Source organism: Aplidium turbinatum, chromosome 14, assembly GCF_918807975.1.
Source record: "Aplidium turbinatum chromosome 14, kaAplTurb1.1, whole genome shotgun sequence".
NCBI lineage: Eukaryota > Metazoa > Chordata > Ascidiacea > Aplousobranchia > Polyclinidae > Aplidium > Aplidium turbinatum.
Window position 1 is genome coordinate 5,218,189 of NC_137485.1, and position 13,108 is coordinate 5,231,296.

Genomic DNA, 13,108 nt, shown 5'->3' on the forward strand with positions numbered 1-13,108 from the left:
ACATTTTTTGGCATTTTTAAAGAGTAGTGATAGCCCAAAGTTTGTCCATTTATTTACAGGCAAGTTTTGGGCAACTACTACTTTAAAAATACCAAAATTATATTTTTTCTAAAATTCAAAAAAAAGCTGACAACACTTTTACACTCCGCTTGTCAGATATTCAGCCGAGTTGGCGATCCCTATACTATGAATCCCTGGTGTTTTTGTGCGAAAAATGAAGTTTGTTTTGTTTCCACAGCTATTTTGCTTCAAACTTCTACATTTTTGTCTGTTGATTCCCGGTATAACTGTGTGACCGTTTTGTTGAAACAATTAACTTTGATCAAGAGTGAAGTGCAAATAAAATCAAGCTTGCAGGGTCGATTTGACCCTAGTTGTACATCTAGGGATTAAACTATATCTCCAGTGTTGTACGCGTCAATGAAATAAATTGATGGCGTCAGCGTTAGCGCGAATTACCTAAAAACTTTACGGCGTAAAGTAGGCTACTGCGTCAGCTCTTAAAGAAATTGACGGCTTCAGCGCTATTTTAGCCAGGGTCTCACAAAACAGAAGTATTTCGCCTTACCAAGTTTAGGCTAACAATAGCTATAAATAAAGAGCAGGTGGGCTATTATGTTTTGAGACTGTATTGTAATTAGCTTATTAGTTATTTCCTTGTAGAAACACGCAAGCATTTCAAAATGTTTGTCTGACAATCTGCTGCGTTTGGGACGCATAATGTCCTTTCCAAGTGAAAACATGCATTCTGCAGCGCAGGATGGTATTGGTGTGTTGTATTTTAAAAACAAGTCTTGAAAACGTTTACACGGAAAGGTACCACTGGACACTGTTCCAAGGGTGCTGTGTTGGTGTAGCATATATAAATCTTTTAACGAGGTCCGCACTGCACCAACATCCCTCTTTTCAGATGCATAGAGCTCTTGAAATAAAGTATCTTTAACCTCCGCGATGACATTCATTGATTTTTCGCTTTCTTTCTCTGATACCTCGTTCTCGATACTGCTCACGATATGAGTGATCACTAGGGCAACCAATCTTTTGACTTAAAAACTTGAAATTTTGACTTTACTATTTACAAATTTTGACCAATACCTTTCTGCGTTTGCAACCCGAATGCGAAATAGCCTACAAAGCATATCAGAAATCAAACCATTAGGTAAGGATATCTTCTTTTTCTAATGAAATAAAAGAAAAATGTGAAAGACTCAACGACACCACAGCTAACAAACAGGTAATAAAAGTAACTCGAAAAACTGCAAAGGATAAATATAGAGTGTCTTTAAATATCCCGAAATTACTGAGAGGGTTCTGCCTGCAGTATTATACTTCAACTTTAACATCAAGTAATGTTTCACATCATCGCCTTTGAAGTTCCTATCTTCTGTCATTCACCTTTAGCTGTTGAGGTAAACGCAGAAGTGTAATCAAGCAGTGTACCGGTATGTCTTTGAAGGTCTCTAGTTTTAAACTAAGGGAGGAAATCTGCTTGACTACCTGAGCTGCTGCTATGCTGCGACGATCTTTTGTCCATTACTAGTTGATCTATCTGCACTGTCTAAGTATCAAAGGATGGGTCAACAGTCTCAATATTTTAATAGATATAGATATTTTAATATATAATTTTAATATATAATACATAATTATATAATAATGATATTTTAATATACAGATATTTTAGATATTTTAATAATAGAATCTATTAAAATATTGAGACTGTTGACCGATCCTTTGATACTTAGACAGTGTACCGGTACTACGAACTTTAGAAGAATTTGATTGTTTAACCTTAGACATAATTATAGGCTAGCTAAAGACAAATTTGAGAACATCAGGAAGCTAAAACTCAATACTATAATGGTTTGAGCATTCATCTAACCAGCGCAAGAACAAAGACCACGTTACCTGCTTTCCACGCGTAGTCTACATTCAACCGTCAATAGTGGGCGAAACAAGATTATTACCTCCGAAATTGCAACAAATGGATTATTACGTCAGAATAGCAACAGACATTGCAACAAAAAATCAGTATCTGTGTAGCTTTAATAAAATATCACTAGAAAGAGGAAAAGCTACGTTAAAAGAAAATTTTGACCTAAAATGAAATTTGACTTTTTTTTACTTAATAACTTTGAAACAAGTTTAGTTTATGGACGTTTTATAAACTTTGAACAAGGCAGAAAAATTTTGACTTTATTGACTTTTGGTTGCCCTAGTGATCACCATTTGGCGAACTTCTTCCGCATGTATTCCAGGTAGCCATTCCAACCAGGGCCAGATTTTTTTTACCAGTAGGCAGAGTAGGCAGTTGCCTAGGGCGGCAAATTATTGGGGGCGGCAAAATATACGAATATATTACATTGATAATACTGTAGGCTAAGTGAATATAATAATTCACAACAGATATATTCAGATATATAGCAATTAATAATTATGTTATCACATCACACACATTTATAAACAGTGCGGCAAGTCATGTATGGCAAGTCATCCCCCCTAGAGTACTTCACGCTTGATTGGTTTTCAACAATATGTGCTGCTTAGCGCTTCTTTTAGTTATCTGTCTCGCGTAGTATGGAGGACAAGGCTTTGTCTGTGCAATTTTTATTAATTATTTTTCGGTTTGTTTCACTGTTAGTAAATTTGAAGGAGCCTAGAAAAAATGTTTTTAGTCAATGTTAAGTTGATGGAAAAGTTGCAGGCTATTTTGTGTACTTGTCTTGAATCTTGATGCTTAAAGTATGTAAACAAGCCAAAAAGTAAGACTAGTATACGAAAGAACTTTAGTTTCATGAAGTTTTATAAAAATGGTGGCATTGAGGACAAATGAGAACCAGTGCCTGTATTGTAGGATCGAAAAATCGAAAAATCGAAAATCACCATCGAAAATTTTTTTGGGGGCGGCACTTTTCTCATCTGCCTAGGGCAGCACTTAGGCTAAATCCGGCCCTGATTCCAACCAACGCGAAAACGGGTAATTCGGTCGGGTAATGAGTCGAAAGCGGGTAATTAGTGAGTCGAAAGCGGGTAATGAGTCGCGCTGGCCAGAATACATTTTGAAACTCTCATTGTGAAACGAGATTTTCCATGAAAACAAAAAATGACGCATATAGGCTAGCGCGTGACGCTTAAATTCGGCAAAATAATTGACGGCGCTATCACTTCCGTCAACTAAAAAATAAACTGACGGCGCTAGCCTCAGCGTCAACAAAAAATTGACGCCGTAAATTGACGGCATCAATGTACAACACTGAGTCTAGATCAGGTTCATCCGTTCCAGATCATTTAGCCACAAGTTGTTTAAACGACAACTATTTCTACTTTGGCGTGATGAGTCATGACGGAACAACCACGGTGGCTTTCGTGGTGTAAGATACAATTTTAAAAGATTCATAATTACGAAGCACTACTGGTGGTTTGTCACTCATGAGGATGTGTATTTATTCGAAAAAAAAATATCGGCTTTAGTGTGGTTGTTCGACTGATGGTCCCGTTAAAATTCTTCATTTAACACCGTCTAGTCACTAGTGTGATGTGACAATATACTTTTATGCGTTCCTTTAGGTAGCGTTAGTGATTTGCAATTTATCATGAAGCTTGTACTATACGTGCAATCTCAGCCAATGTAGGCTATTTTGTCGTCCGCTCACTATGTTGTCTCATGACCACACTCCCGCATAATTATGACAGACTGCTACAACCTTTTGTGTTTGTTAGTCAGTTGTTGCTTGTACGCAGGTCAGTGCAGTTTTATTGAATTTCAGTCATTTATTATTAACATCTCACCAGGGATATCTATACCTACGGGCAGGCGCGGATTTATGGGGGGGCCCAGGGGGCCCGGGCCCCCCCCGAAATTTTGTGAGGAATTGTTGAAATTGTATGTTTCCGCATCAAATGGTTTGATATGCTTCTATACAGCTGATGTTAGTCCCACGGCGGACTTAACTTATCTCGGGGGGAGGGAATAGTTTTTTGTTGTTATGGTTGAAATTACCCATCGATCAGACTCCGTTATTTTCTTTCATACAACTTCAAATACATTTTAATAGCAACATTTGTTGGGGCTGAAACCAACGCTGAACCAATTGGCGTCAGTTGAAACAACCTGAAACATTGAATGGCTCAGTGGCGTAGCCAGGGGGGTTTGGGGGTTACAACCCCCCCCCCCCCCTTTGGCACGCATGTGACGTCACGATATTGAGAATGATGCTTTCAGTCTCTTTATGTCTCTAAAACAAAGTTTACTTAACTTTAAACGAAACTGCATTAAAAGAGCGAGTTTTGCCAATACCAAACATTCAAATATCTCAGCCAGGAATTAGCAACAAGAAAACATAGAGACTTAGCTTTATTTCCGAAAAAAGCTGAAGAAAACATGATCTCATCTTTTTGCTATGCCACCGGACAGCACCATTTTATAAGAATTTTCATACCCACATTTTTGTTGAAAATGCTCTCAGAATGCACCAAATTCAAAGTAAATTTTCAAAATTTTCTGGGGGAGGCCCCCAGACCCCCCCGCTGCTCGGTGTCGTCTTAGGCGAACACGCTGGTGGCTTCGCCAGCCCGACGTCAAAAAAAAAAAAAACATTTCAAAATTTCTGGCTACGCCACTGGAATGGCTGTTTTCTAGTTTTTAGTCTTCATTATAATTTCAATCAATTACCGTATATGCCTGCAAACATAAAATAACTTATATCCAATTGGTCATGGATAGGCATGCAGGGTTTTAAACCAGATTTCAAGTTTACTTTGCATGCTTAGCAATTTTTATTGAAGCAAAATTTATTTTTTAAACATTCACAATTGATGAAAATGTCTGTTTTAATGTCTATTTTATATCATATCTAGGCTATATGTCGTAATATCATTGTTCATATGTGTTTTATCTTTTTCTTTCTTTTTAATTGATTTTCAAATTTTCTGGCCCCCCCCGAAAAAAACTCCTAGATCCGCGCCTGCCTACGGGATTGGAAACTCTGTGAAAGTGAAAACCATTTTATACACCAGTAGGGTTACTTTTCTTTGTGCTCCGCCTTGATAAATAATTTGTTTGTATTCCATTAGTGCAGTCATGTTGTATTCTATTTGCTGCTTAAAAATTTTCCAGATTGAGTATATTGGTTTTAGTTCTGATGACATCGTAAACGGATTGGTTTCGTACTGGATTGGTCTGTGAACAAGTTGATGATAGAACAGCATATTTCACTGATTGCTGAACACTCCTCGTTTACTTTTTTAGTTCTGATGACATCGTAAACGGATTGGTTTCGTACTGGATTGGTCTGTGAACAAGTTGATGATAGAACAGCATATTTCACTGATTGCTGAACACTCCTCGTTTACTTCTGATCCGATTTGCAGTACGCAAAATGCTAAAGAACAACAGTCGGCGGTTTTTGGACTCATTGCATTCATTCATTTTTTGAATTCATCTTTTTTTTCTAGCAGCGTAAATGTACTTTTATACATCAATTAAGTTTTAATGTGAGTGTACATTTTGTATTATTATTGTAAAATTGAATTTGTATATATATCTTTTAGTAGGTAGCCTATTTTATTTTGTTAATCTTTCTGTAGTCGTAGTAACGTGATGACCCTACTGATGTATAGCACTGGATACAGTTTCCAATCCCGTAGTTATAGATATCCCTGCATTTCACGAATAATTGTTGTGTTTAGATGAATTAAGATATTTTCCTGAAGAGGGCAGAAAGTTTTGCCGAAAACGTTTGAAATTATGTATCTATTTCATTTCTGTATTATAGAGCTTCGGTAGAGAGTTTGTCTTGTTGAACCATAGGCATACGAAGCCGAGCAACGTGATCAAGTTTAACATCTTCAAGTTTATTACATTTACATAGCCTAAACATAAAACTACGCAACAAATTAAGTATCGAACGTTTTCGACATCACAAGATGTCCTCTTCAAGAATAATATACATACAACTTAACTACATCTGAAAAAAATACAATGGTTAGGCCTAACTAAATCTATAAACAGAAAAAGACAAAAACTGCACAGTATATTTTGATTTAATTTTTTTGATTTAATTTCTGTATTAATTTTGAATTATGCAATTCAATGTTATTAAGTTGTTATCGATTGTCTGTCTATGGTTTTTAAAAAGTACCTCTCTACCAAAGCTATGTATTTTATTTGTCGACCACATTCACGTTTAATCAGCATGCAAAAATCCATTCTAAGTTGAAAAGCACTTTACAAGCTACCAAGCGCTTTTACAGCTGTAGGTTTACATCACATTTTTACACCTTGTAAAATACCTTTTACGTAATCTGTTGTTGGTGTAACGTAATTCTCCCTTCTTGTTTATGAGCGCGAACTACGTGATTTGTGTCATGTCCATCAGTTGTAGACCTGAGGATTTGTTGACCGACCGTATCGCCGAAGTTGTTTTGATCCAAGCGTGTTGTAGCATAGAAGAAATGGCAGACTAGTTCACGAGAGTTTCTTTTTTTTGCTGTTTCAACCCTGCCAGACGTCAAAACGACATAAACAAGACAGGAAATGTGTGTCAATGTGCACCTACTCAACCAATAACATTGCTTTTCACATTAACTCAATCTGAGCATACACGTTGCATCAATATAAAAACAAGTAATTTTGATAAATGCTGGGTAACCAATACTTTGTGCTGACACAGCTAAGTGCTGTGAGACTTCAGAGCAGAACTGTCATCAGAATCAGAAATATTTTCAAGCATGCAGTAAGCGGGCTTTTTGACAGCTTGCCAAAGGTTACGCCATTTCAGTTAGCCTACACATAAAATCGTAAAATACAAATGTGCGTACACTGTGAATAAATATTTATCTGGCTTTAGTTTAAAACGCATTTCATTATGAAATGTATTTGTAGAAGAGGCCTGGCACATCGTGAGGTGATATTTTTCTATTTAAATCAGCTGAAAATGCTATCATTATAGCTAAATCGATTCCAAATACATTGTGTTAAGAAGTTAGATTGTGCAATGACCAGGATTCGATAAATGCAAAATAACAGAGGTATTCTTTACATTATAGAAAGCCAGACTTCTTCAATCAGTCAACCAAAGTTGTATAAGACAGAAAGAAGAAATACAAGCGTTGGAAATACGTAAGGTAGGTTGCATAGAATTCAAAGTTGCGATGGCTAGGGGGACAAAAACGACCATTTAATGGTTTAATTCGGTTTAAAGTTGTTTTAACCAGGTTTTATCAGTTCAACCTGCCTGTTTCTGCACACTTTGAATCTGCTGCAAATACGATGAGTTGTGTTAGTAATTAGTTGGGTACTGACGCGAACACTAAGACGTGCTCGATACCGAAATAAGAATTCATTGGACATACAGTAATTAAATTGTATGTTATTGGCTTTTGGGTTATAATATTATATTAGCCTGATAACTAAAGTGGAAATTTTTAAACCTATTTTAAATGTCTGGGTGTGGTGCTGGGTCTGTGATTTTCATCACGTCAGTATATCACACCATTTCATTTTTTATCATAACATTGTCCGGAATGAAACAGGTAGTACTATTCACAGTAAGCTTTACACGGGCACGTCAATAACACTGGTCTATAAGAAATTTTTACAGGACAAACTAACATGCATTTCCAAGCACATTTGGTGCACTGAGCTCGAATCACAAATCAGAATTTGGCTATTACGTCAGGATTTTATGATAATCAACTTTTTACTCTTTTCCCAACAAATAATAAATATTTTATAGAGTTTATTGTCTCCAACGTTGTATTTATGACGTAACAATTGGTTTAGCATTATGATGTAAGAGCTGTCATTGTTCGAAATACTGCATTGAGTGTTTTGACGTTGTGACATCATAACTTGTCATAATTGACTGCTAGGTAATAGCTATGTATGTCCCTTTTAAGGTGTTATATCATCGGGGGACTATGTCATTGTCTTTGATATTGTTGCCATGTTTATGGTGCAGCTATACGTAGTCGTAGCCCTATGCTTTGTCAAAATTAGTGTTGTTTTTGGAAGCTAAAGCTGTGCAAGTTAGCTTTCAAGTTTGATATGAGCACAGCTGCAATAGCGACTGCTACAAGTATGAGTACCAGACCAAGTAACTCCAGACGAGGTTGATTGAACAATGAACATCCAATCAAAATTTTGCTTCATATGCGGAGAGGACACTTTACCTTCTGTTTCTGTGAAGCTGTTCACCAGGCATAAGCCTGCAAGCACTACTTTGAATATGAAGTTCGGGATCAAAACAAAGGCTACGCTCTATATATAGTGTTGCAATAGATGTAAGTAAAACAAAACTTCTGTTGCGGCTTGACGATAAAAGGAAGGCAATGTCTTCTGCTCTGTCAATGGTATGACATGAGTAAACTACTATCATAAGGAATAATTGTTTTTGGGTGCCAAAAATATAAAAATTTTCAGCAGAAAGAAACTTAAAGTTTAATAATATCTAGCTTGCCTTTTAACTCTTCATCTCCTACCATGGTTCTGAGATAGCTATTGAGCTTCCTCCGTATAAAAATGAAGAGTTCTTTCTGATTGATGAACTGGCGAGGTTCTTACAACAATGCTATAAAAGTTTGGCCACTAAAGAAAAAAATCCTACAATTGGGAGAAAGCGTGTAGCTATGCCTAATTTACCAGAAATATTACAGTATAAGCCTACCTGCCTTCGATTTGTATTGAGATTGGCTTGATGCAGCATTTGTGAAAACCATGGGTTCAGACGAAGATGATTTTGTTTATTTAAAAGAAAATTTTACTGCTAGTAAAGCTGATGCCAAATTGTTCTTTTATATTTATTGGACTACAGCATAAATCAGGCACCCTTTGCTTGACGGTGGCTTCAAAGAGCAGTATGATCAGTTTAGTGACATTGTGAGAACATATTGAAAGCATTGTTTTGCTTGTTAACATTTTTGTTGACCTTTTATCATTATTTTTGGCTTTCGAATTTTTGTTGTACGGAATTGTTTGTTTTTTCACCTGTTGGTCAATGCGAGGAATAACTTCGCTTATTGCGCATCTGGAATCAAGCTCAGAGGCAACAAGATCCTGCATTTCAATTTGATGATGACCAAAGCCGGATAACCCATGTTGTTTGTATCATAAATGCTTGAACCCTCCTCCTCTCGAAATAAAGTAAATATGACACAATAATACACGTGACCTAGGCTAATCTGAAAGCTCTGGCAAATTTTGTTATTTTTATCCTAAATCTTGGTGGTTTCAGTGAGTTGCTCGCGTACCACCAACTAGACTTTCGCGTACCACAAGTAGAAGGTCTACACTCGAGTCTTCAGTCTACACGGACCACAGTTTGAGAACCACTGTTTTAGGGGTCGCTTACACTCTTTTGGATCTGCCAGCTAATCAACAGCAAAAAAAATTAAGTTGTTTCTCAGCAACCTACGCAACCGGGTAAATGGTTGTAAAATTTTCCGCATTACGTCATGAATTATTGTCACGCGCGCTCAACGTTGCGTTGCACGTGACTATAACGTGAGTCAGCCAAAGCCGCAGCTTTGTTTCTGCATGGTCGGACTCTTGCCTATAAAATACAATGGAATTTAGTACAAAACCAAAAGACGCATTATTTCTGTTCGGGTCAGTTCGATTGTGTTTAGAATTAGCTGAGTGTGGATCTCGACCAGTAGATTTAAAGATAAACAACGAACGTGATCGTAGAGATAGATTGCTGTTGCAACTAACTATTAAGTGTGATTGGACTTACTCCAGCGTTAATACTTCATTTTGTGCTACATAGCCTACCCGTTGCAAGATAGCTAAGATGCAAGATCTACAATTTCCAACAAACAGTGAAACAGAAATAAATGGAAAACAATTATTGTTTATGCTTTTGCTCTTTTTGATTCTGGCTAACGTTTTATAGTTTCTCGGCAGCCGATTGCAGTAAAAATTGACAGCGATAGACAACGGTGTTTCGCCCAAAAGGTTAGGCTCATTTGTATCGCACCACTGGTTTATGCCACAGAGTTTTCGACCACTACTTTTGTCGATTGATTGTATTTTACCTTTCTGGAAAGGCTGAATTAATACCTCAGTTAATATTTAGGCACACTCCTATTCTCAAGCAAATCTCAAGCCCCAAAAAGAACCACTGTATGTTTGAAGAGCATTTGTTTTCGTTACGTCACTGCAATGCTTACTACGTCTTATGAACTGGAATGTGCGAGGTTTATTGAAATGTATTGCTATACTCAATAATATTGTTATGGGAGCTCGCACTTGATGCAGATTCCAAACTTGTTAGAGTTGAGGTTCCAGTTTAGTCAGTTTCAGTCTCAAATCACCTCGGCAGCAGTGGCCGAGTGGTTAGCGCGTTGGGCTCGCAGTCGAGAGCCTGCTGTAGTTTCTCTGGACAAGAAACTACGATAATTGCCTCTACCCAGTGATCGATTTCGAGTAATGGGTAGTACCAAATTTAAGTCCTCCTTGGGTAGTACCAAATTTAAGAGTAGACAACATGGAAACAGACATTACCGTCGGCTGCAGCGTGGGTCAGGTGTACGTCGAAAGGCGTACAGCGATGCATAGCGCTCAAGTCCGCTTTCCCGCAATGCAGGATAAAGATAAACAAACAAACAAACGTTTGGTGATTTGATTTATCACAGCAAATTAACTTAGCACTAGCCACATCTATCAAGATTTTCAGATAAAAAACAACATAGATGTGTTGTGAAGATAGAGCAGTAAACAGGAAATAAAATGCTGCAATAAACATGCTTACGACACTAAAAAATAGTATCCTAGCAGGTGGTTCTAAACATTTTAAATTAGACATCCTTCACTTTTTAAAATCGAACTGCATTACAAAACTTGAAAAAATACGCAATAGCAGACATCGCTTATTCAAAAACTTTTACTTAACTTATTTGTTACATTCTGAGCGATTACTGGTTTTGGGTTGTTTCTGTTGATGCGTTCAGCAAATGCAATAACAAGGGAATCAAATAAACTTGAGTGAGTTCTACAAGCCAAATCTGACAAACCTTTCAAAGAATTAAAATTTTCAAAGCATTGCTTGAGTTGCTAAATATTTCATTTTTACATCGTTTCAACTTCGCAAGACGTTGCAATGATATGAATAATCATCAACAGTATCATAGCCGATGCGGCCTTTGATGAACTAGATGCTCAGTTCGTAATGTTTTCCAGTGTTCCCTTTGTCGCGCAGTGTCCCAAAGTGTTCTTGGTTGGCTGATTGATGCATTGAAATTAGATATAAATGTTGTTCTTTGTCTGCCACGAGCACGTTTCCCGAGAAGGCGGCCGCTTAGACAGAGATTTTCGAAATCTTCTTTTCTGATAATGTGACCGAGAAATTTGAGTTGCCTTTGAGTTATGTTGTTCAATAGTTCCTTATCTTGATGTACCTGGTTTAAAACTTCTGCATTTGTGATGTGATCAGTATATGAAATCCTGAGCATTCTTCTGTAAAACCACATTTCAGCTGCTTCAATGTTACGCGGTTACGCCTAGTTTCTGTGTTGAAGGTCCATGTTTCACAACCGTACCGGAGAACAGACCACACTAACACTTTGAGAAGTCGCACCTTCAGAAGAATAGAAAGCTTGCGATCCAATAGAATAGGTCGTAGTCTATTAAAAGCGTCTTTAGCTAGGCCTATTCTTCTTCGTATCTCTTTCTTACATCGTGCGTCCGCTGTTAAGAGAGAACCAAGATAGTTGAAAGAAGACACCTGTTCAATTGTGTTGCCTCTCTGGTGAAGTACAAAGTGGGGTTCAGGACTTTGTTTGGAGATAGTCATGCATTTTGTTTTTTTGTCATTAATTTCAATTCCATATTTTGCACTGGAATTGCACTGGATATGAATAAAAATAGTTGCAAAAGAGAGAGTTTACTAACGAACTCACGTAAGAGTAAAACAAAGTCTTTTATACAAGAGAAAGCAGGAGGAAAAATTTTGCTTTTGCATTCATGGCTCTTGAGAGAAATTTGTGATTATTTTGGGTTAAATGTTTTTCATATTGTGTCTATCCACCTACATTTTACAAATTTTCCTTGGCTTACCGGCTTCAAACGTCTGATGAACGGAGGTGAAAACCTATGTATATGGTTACGGTTAGATGACTTTGAAGGACCGTTTATTGAGTAGGCCTATAGGGTGAAACAAGCCTCAAAGTTGTCATTCTTAGCATTCATCTGACTCACTGGAGTGTAAGCTACTCGCAAAAGAAGGTCATGTTGTAACTATCCTGGCATGTTTTAAACCTTTCAAAGTTTTGCCCTATCTTTCCGTTTATTGAGGTGCTGGAAGGCCTTCAATTCACCAACAAATTATATTGAACTATCTCGCTTGTTGTAGCGAGAATACTACCTTTTTCGTTTCAGACACGCAAATAAAAACTAAAATCATATTCATATAAATATAATATGCCCACTTCCTCCACTCTGGTCTCACGCTACTGATAAAAAAAAGTTTGGAAGGACATATATCATCAACTGTATGATTTATTGCCTCCTCCCAACGTCGCTTGTGGTCTACGTCATCAGAATGTAGTTGCTCGACACCTACCCCGGCATTTAGTGCGGGCTACCGCAACTGTCGGAAAGGGTAGTGAAAGGTAGAGTCCCTCGACCCTTGGTGTAACAAAGATAGCGCAAGGAATAAATGTATTTGTTTTGACACAGTCGTTTCAAAGATAGTGAGTCTTTAGTTAGGGGTTGGTGAAGGAATCAATAAGGTAATAATAAAATAAGTCTGCCAATCACTTAGCTCATAAAAACCATTCGACTGATTTTCGAGAATACAAATTAATCACAGATTCAAATCTACACCCTAACTCTTTTCAATTTTTTGACAGTTTACAAAGTAAACATACATTTTGAGATTAATTATTAGCTCGTGTGTATTGCCTCCAAGGACATGTGATATTATGTCCCGATAGTAGGTACAGACTATTGAGTAGTAACTTCACTTAAGCTTGAGTTTAGGCGACACACGTCTTTGAGTTTGATCTATTTTTATAAATGCAAAGATGGCAGATAAGACAGCTGTTGCTTTCAATGGAATACTTTCAAATGCTGCTGTAGCCGACTTGCAATAACTGATTGTTATTCTTTTGC